General features: G+C 43.9%; 1 protein-coding gene across 1 annotated transcript in view; it reads right to left on the bottom strand.

Annotated features, from left to right (window-relative positions):
* Positions 1 to 5573, bottom strand: part of ESR1 (estrogen receptor 1) — a 196138-nt gene that overhangs the window by 189606 nt on the left and 959 nt on the right.

Below are 5573 nucleotides of genomic sequence, written 5' to 3'. Positions count from 1 at the left end.
TCCCTACACAATGCCATTTAGTCAACATCTTTTTACCTTTTATCAGTTACTAATGTGTAACCAAATGACCTGATTAGAGTTTCATCACCTTTCCTTTCTCTACAAACCAATCTCTTACAAGTGCTAATGGGCGGTGAGGACAAGAAGCCCAGAATGGTATGCAGAAACCACAAGGCACATGGATTACACAAGAGGCAAGTCAAGAGGGAGCTGTGGTTTGACACCACACCTCTGTAAAACAAGTATCATTTCTAGTCTGATTTCCACAGAAAATATGACACGATAGTAGGAGAATAATAATTGACTTCTATGCAGAAATGTTAAGAAATGCATTCATTTGCCAAAACCGGTTTGGCTCAGTGGATAGAGCGTCGGCCTGCGGACTGAAAGGTCCCGGGTTCGATTCCGGTCAAGGGCATGTACCTGGGTTGCGGGCACATCCCCAGTGGGAGATGTGCAGGAGGCAGCTGGTCGATGTTTCTCTCTCATCGATGTTTCTGACTCTCTATCTCTCTCCCTTCCTTTCTGTAAAAAATCAATAAAATATTTTTTTTAAAAAAAAAGAAATGCATTCATTCGTTCAACAGCATTGCATAAGCATCTACTTACTAGCATCCTAGAACAAAGGACAGATGGGGAAGGAGAAAAAAAAAGTGGGGGGGGAGGGGGGGGCCGGGGTCTTACAGAACAAGGAGAAGGGTAGCCTCTCCCCCAAGCAAACAGAACTCAAGGAGGAAGACTTGAGCATCCTGGAAAAAGCACTGCAGGCTGAGCTCCAAATACCAAAACCACTCCTGCTCCAACACTGGCCTCTGGTCTGCTTTTAAGTGCGACTCATCCATCATCCAGTTTATGATCCTACTCGAGAGATAAGGACAACATGTCATCACATAAAAGCTCCACACAAACACATCCAGATTTGCAAATGGAATTTTTTACTTACAAAAGCATTTGGGAACTTGTATGCCATTAGGGATCACACTGCTGCAGATGTAACAAGCTTCGGGATCAAACAAGGGAGGCAGGGCACCGTGGTGGGAAAGTTCTAGAGTGAGTCAGAACTCCCGGGTTCCAGGCAAAAAGCTGCCAATGACAGCTGCATGGCTTGCGTAAGTCACCCAAACTCTGGGTCTCGGTTTCTTCTCTGCAAAATGACAGGTCTCGACTATGTTTTCTAAGTTCCTTTCCAGCTCTGCGGATGTGTGGCCGCGATGCTGCCCCATGCCACCAACCAACAATAACATCTGTAGCCAGCTGGGTCCAGAAGAATACTGAAGAAAAAGAAAACTAGAAGGAAGGGAGGCAGGAAATGGAGAGACAAAGAAAAGAGGGACAGCACTTCTGCATGCTTGGCATTTCCTTCGTTCCCTGAGCTCTATCAACAGTGACTGAGGTGGGAACTTGAATAGACGAAAATGCAGCTGAGATATCAAACGCAAAGTAAGCTTCAGTCATGGCCGCGGCACGGCCCATAGCATACATGGCTGGACAGAGTTCCAGAGCAGCTGAGCCATTCTGGGTAGGAGACCACCTGGATCAGGTTTAAAAAAGCTCTTTTGCACAGGACGACTTCATCCATGATAAGGCCAAATTTTCAAACATAATCAGTGACCAGAAATGTTAACCCCTCTGGGTATGTACTAAGGGTTCATTTAGATGTGGAAGTTAAAACGTAACCTTCGCAGTTACTCTCCTTTTATTATTCTTATCCACCCGACAGAAAACAAGCTCAAAAGCAACCAATTCTTTTGCTGCTGATGCAACGCAGAAAAAGTCTTGCTAAGTCCCCAGAAGACCCTGTAAATCACCCTGGGGCGTAGACATGACAAAGCAGATTGTGACACTGGAACACGTGGGATACGCACACTATGTGGATTTCATGGAGAGACAATTGGGTTGGTGTGTGATACGCCCCACCCCCTATCACAGGCAGCAGTTCTGCATCGTGCAGGGAGTTTGGGAGTTTGACGTGCTGTTAGTATCCCTTTGGACGAGGGTAACATATATAAAGTGCTCTCTGGAGCTTCTTGACCACTTTCTCCAAACTCATCTCCTGCGTCTCCTTCAATCACCTTCCAGGTGCTTTGTATGCCAGCAGCCAGTTCTGTGCACAATGGTCACACAGGCTTCATGCCTGTTAGACTGTGAAACCTTGTGAACAACATCTAATCTATCGGAGGCAGCCGATAAATCTTTCGAGTTTATTTAAATTGAATTCCATTCAGTTGAATTGTATGAAACTAGCGCCATGATAGTCTTTGGAATAATTAAAGTACCTTGAGAGGTTGGTACATCAGGCCTGACATGTACCCAACTGCCTACCCAGATTTCCCATAGACAAGAAGAGATAATAAATAGAGCAAAAGAATTCTCAAGTGTGGGTAAGTCATTCCCAGTTTGCCAGAATTTTCCCAACCACTATCTAAGGAACTCTAGGATAAGTTACTTAACATGTCAGCAACTCTATGCCACTTAGCATCATTTGAAAATAGAAATAACAATACTTTATTTAGCTGGGGAATTGGTGGCATTGAATAATGTTTCTGGAAAGAAACTAAAAATCCTGAAGCAAGATGTTAGTCTTTGAAAAGTATTTTGAAGTGTGTATTAGTAATCTTCCAATGAATGTATGACAGTGAAAAGGAGTTTAATTATTGTCCAATCCTTGACTTCTCTCTCACATGCTACATCACAACTGTCAGGAAATCCATCACCTTCAAAGTACCTACCAAATTCTTGATATATTTTTTTAAATCTTAACTTTTAAAATATGATAGTGATAATGTGGTTGTGTTTTAAAAAGTTTTCATCCTTTAGAATTGAACATGGAAATATGTACAAATAAAAATAATCATCATCAAAACTGGGTGATAAATACATGAAGGGTCATTATATCACCTCATTTCTGTTAAGATTTTAAAACTTTCACAATAAAAAGTCAGATTAGGTCGTTTCTCTCTTCAAAATCCTCTACTAGGTCCCCAACTCCTTTGGAGTAAAAGCCATCATCCTGATCATGGCCTTCAAGGTCCCCACTCACTCTGACCCTCACACTCCTCTCCATACTCACCTCCACCTTCTTTCTTCACTCCAGTCAGTCTGGCCTCACTGTCGTACACACACTCCAGGCATGTCCCTGCCTCGGGGCCTTTTCACTGCTGTGAGCCCATCCTGAAGTGCTTTTCACTGGCATATTCTCATGGGACCCTTCCCTGTTTTAAATCTTTGCTTAAAGGTCACCTTAGCAATGAGACCTTTACCAATTTGTCTGATTTGATCACAGGCCTATTCCCAGTGCCTGACATAGAGAAGCTGGCCAATAAACATTTGTTGAATGAATGAATGAATGAATGAACAGGGTCAGCCATCCAGTGAACTTAGGTGGCCATTTTACAACATCAATAGAATAAGGTAACAGCACATCGATAGGCTGCATTGATCTCAAAACCATATTGCCAAACAGTGATTTCAATTATTTCTTAGATCAATGGTCCAATGTGGTGACCAGGAAGTCAGCAGTTTTCTAAAGTCACAGAGTCTCAAATACCCAGTTCACCTACCAGATCCTAAGCTGACCCCATACTCCACCAGCATCAAGGACCTCATCAGCCAGCGTGGTGAATGCCCTAGCCTGCAGCCAACCTCACCCTCTAACATAGTGACACTCTTGAAGACCAAATCCAAGGATTACAATTGCTCAGTACAGGCCTGGCCCATCGCCTGATTATTGCAGTGGCCCCCATACAGAGTTCGAACTACTGATACCCCAACCCCCCAGAAGAACTTCAGGGCTAGGGTTCCAGGGGTCACTGCAACTCTCCAGAATGAATTTGCCCTAAAATCTGCCTGGGCCCTGGACAGTGTGGCTCAGTTGGTTGGGCAGTGTCTCGTGCACTGAAAGGTTGCCAGTTTGATTACTGGTCAGGGCATTGCCCAGGTTTGGGGCTGGATCCCCTGTTAGGCGGTGAGTGGGAAGTGGTCAACATTTCGCTCTCCCATCAATGTTTCTCCCTCTCCCTTTCTTTCTCTCTAAATATAACAAAAAAAATTTTTTTAATCTTCCCAGGATTGGTATATTAGCACAGTCAAAAAAAAAAAAAAGGTTGTAAATTATAGGTATATTATGAGAGCCATTTTCAGATGATTTCTAAAACTAGCTAATATTGAGAGTGGAATTAATAAAAACTGTGAAATGAAAATAAACAGACAGAAACAGGTGCCTCGCTAATCTTTGGACACATCAGAGTCGCAGGCCTCCCAGCACAGACTGGCGAGTTCCAGCCTCTGCATTTGCACGGCTTCTTCTCATTTCTGGGCAGCAGCCTCCACAGCTTCCTCCCATTTCTGGACAGTCTCCTCCAATGGTTGCGTCTAGACAGTGGAGTCAGAGGCAACCTGAAGTCTCTGGGGATAAGAGCTCAGATTCCCAGTCTCTATCCCATTTACTCTATCTTCCTGCAAGATTTGGCCTTGGTATTTTTAACTTTTTATATTTAGCTGTTCCTGATTCTTCTGATGCAGTTTTGCAGGGTGTAAGGATGGTATGAAGCCAAAAACAATCGACCAAACTGACCTCCGATTCACTACCTTCCCTTCGCCCGTGCTCTGCTCACACCTGGCTCACATCCAATTGGGGCAAAATCACTCATCTGTCAGCCAGTGGCCTCGGCTGTCACTCGCTGAAACAACAAGCTTCCTAAGTGGCTGAGAACCCTGGAGAACACACCTCTAGCCTTGCTCCAACTCTCCCCTCCCACTGTGCCTTGAAGTTTGACTCGGAATTCTTCACTGTCCTGGGGTTAGAACTGAGTAAAAGGAGATATTTCCATTGACCTGGGAATTCTCGCTCACACTTCATTTGCCATGGCCTCACCAAAAAGACTTCAGAGTATTTCTTACACGTGTATAGCTACCTGGCCCACCCATGCTCAGAAGATTAGAGCATCTCCTTATCTCACTGACTGCTGGGCATCTCTTTTTTCACACCTTGCTTTCTTTTTGTTTGTTTGTCTGTTTTCTAATCCTCATCGAAGGATATTTTTCCATTGATTTTTAGAGAGAGTGGAAGAGAGAGAGGGAAAGACAGAGAGAAATATTGATATGAGAGAAACACATCAATTGGTTGCCTCCTATAAGTACCCCAACCAGGGCCTGGGCTGGGGAGGAGCCTGCAACCAAGGTGCATGCCCTTAACCGGAATCAAGCCTGGGACCCTATGGTCCATAGGCCAATTCTCTAACCACTGAGCAACACCAGCTAGGGCTTACACCTTGATTTCATTACAAGCCCCCTGTGTCCATTAACTAAGAGAATTCCCCCAAAACAACCAAGAAATGTGTTATTTCTGTAGCACTAACTATATTACATAAAAAAGCGACCTAATCTGAGGCCCAGGTCTTTGACTAGATTTGACTCCTGAATTCTCTCCGCATGCAGAATTGTTATATTGTAATATTCGGTTGTAGTATTTCCCCGTGTAATATTCAGTTGTAGTATTTCCCCTTGTAATATTCAGTTGTAGTATTTCCCCTTGTAATATTCAGTTGTAGTATTTCCCCTTGTGCTCCAATTGC

This window comes from Myotis davidii, unplaced genomic scaffold, assembly GCF_000327345.1.
Source record: "Myotis davidii unplaced genomic scaffold, ASM32734v1 scaffold1323, whole genome shotgun sequence".
NCBI lineage: Eukaryota > Metazoa > Chordata > Mammalia > Chiroptera > Vespertilionidae > Myotis > Myotis davidii.
This window is presented reverse-complemented; position numbering and strand designations above follow the sequence as displayed.